This window comes from Mandrillus leucophaeus, unplaced genomic scaffold (genome assembly GCF_000951045.1).
Source record: "Mandrillus leucophaeus isolate KB7577 unplaced genomic scaffold, Mleu.le_1.0 Scaffold301, whole genome shotgun sequence".
NCBI classification, from domain to species: domain Eukaryota; kingdom Metazoa; phylum Chordata; class Mammalia; order Primates; family Cercopithecidae; genus Mandrillus; species Mandrillus leucophaeus.
The window spans coordinates 688,368-690,597 of record NW_012103155.1 but is presented as its reverse complement, the minus strand read 5'-3'; positions in this window follow the sequence as shown (position 1 = coordinate 690,597).

Here is a 2,230-nt window from a genome sequence, read left to right as displayed (position 1 = left end):
AGTGGGAAAGAATCAGATACATGGCTGAATCAGACACGTGGCTGAAGGCAAATAAGACATCGTCAGGCCGTCACATAAGGCAAGATTCCACCTAGTCCCTACTCTTGAGGAGTTCATTAGGACTTACCGCATGGGTTATAAGTGATTGAACTTTTAGGATGATTTTTAAGAATGAGGTTAGCTGCCATTGCAGGTTATTTAATAATCTATATCTGTATCTATATATGAGTTAGTTAGATGTGATACTACATTTGGTTTTCTTAACATACTTATGAGAATCAAACTGAGAACAACTATGGAGCATTTGGCCTGATGCAATAATTTAATATGGAAACATAAAAACGAGTTAGGTATCTCCAAACCACAAGTATCTAAATGTATTACCACTTTGTTTCTGAGCACAGATGAGCATACTTTTGAGTAAGCAATGACCTGTAAGATTAGAGGATGAGAAAAAGATCATCTCCTATGTAGATAACACTCTGGGTAAGACACAGTGCTGAGTGGTTGACCTCAGTAATTTGCCAAATAATGAAATTTCCCATTACGATCATTAGTCCTGAAGGGCTTCTAGACACATACTCATTTTCTCTTAACTTCCATATAAATTTTTGCTGAGCATCTCCTAGGTGCTAAGTGCTATGGGAAGTAAATAATTAAGCAGAAATGACTCAAATCCTATTCCTACCTTCAGTGAGCTTTCCCTCAAGTCAGCAGGGCGAACCATATGCCTACTCAAGTAGTTATAATGCAAGAAAAGTGTGTGAAGTATAATTAGTAAAAAGTGACAGAAATTTTATAGTTACACTGTTGTGAGTGGAGAAAGATTATATTTTAATTGCGTTAAGGCGTTAAGCCATCCAGAAGGATTACTAAATTGACAAGGATTAGATCATTTAATGAATAAATCACTACCACCCATTATTACTGTTAGCAGTGGTTTCTAAACATTTTTGATTTTATAAGCCAATAGTAAATAAAATTTTGAGCACCAACTCAGAAGTATGTATCATATTTTTGTCTTACACATGTATTGCTGTATCAATATATTATATGTACCAAACATACACAAAATAGGTATGCTTAAATGTTGAGCTAAATTTGAAATAAATAATATTTGAAAATACTTATTAATTTTTATTCATGGCATACTTTTTTTTCCTTAAAAATGCCATTTTAAACCAGTGCAGTGTGGTTGAAGGTCCTTCTTTCTTTTTGAAAATGGTAGTTTCACATTTGTGACACAGCAATTCAAAGGTCTGCTTTTCAGTTGTTTATTTTTTCATTAGTTTTAATGGGCTGTCATAATTGCAAAAGATATGTCACAGACACAACATAAACACACCTAAAGTGAAATCTAGGTGTATGACTGTAGATGCACTTCCATATTCTGGTAGTATTCTTGACATTTGCAGTTTGGTGAGAGCATCTTCTTGTTAGATCTAATTAAATTGTCATTGTCTTTTGAGTAGCTAAAGAGACCTTATCCAGGCACACAAAGGTCAGCTCTGCCATTGTCCTGTTTGATGTTGCTTGCTTTAGTGAAATATTTAATCAGAAGGGGTTTTCTCTCTTCTGTACTCTTTTAAAGTCATTTGTATATTTTGTGAGGGTTGGTTTACATAAATTAGATACTAGGATCTATACATCCCCTGGCATAAACAAACGACCATCTGTCGCAATACACTGGAAGAGCGGAAGTGGGAACTCCACAGTCAACACCTCCATGCTGTGAAGCTCCTGCTCCTCTGAAGAAGTGTCCCCTCTGATAAGTGAGGCCTGACCATCTGACATCTCCACCTAGCAATGGCACTGCTGTCACTTCATTTAGTGGGTATTTGTAGTGGTATTTCCCTAATTTTTAAGACAACATTTTAAATGTTTGAATATTTTCTTCCCACACCACAATGATGATGTTGACAGTCCTGCAAGCTGCACACTCACACCCCACTTTGGAGATCTTGGAACTAGAGAATAGTTTATCCTTTCCACAGAGAGGCAGGGGACAGCAGGAGGGCCTAACACTCCGGGATGGAGCCCTAAAGTGGCACTTTTTCCCTGGCAAATACAATCCCAGGTATCTGAAAATCCAGGTAACCATTATGTCACAATGACACCACTTTCGTTTTTTCTTTTGGGACCCTTTTGATGAAATCATCAGATTTACTCTGTTCTAGTCCCCAAGTCTCTGTAAGTCCTGTTAAATCAGTGTTGGTAAATTCATGAGATG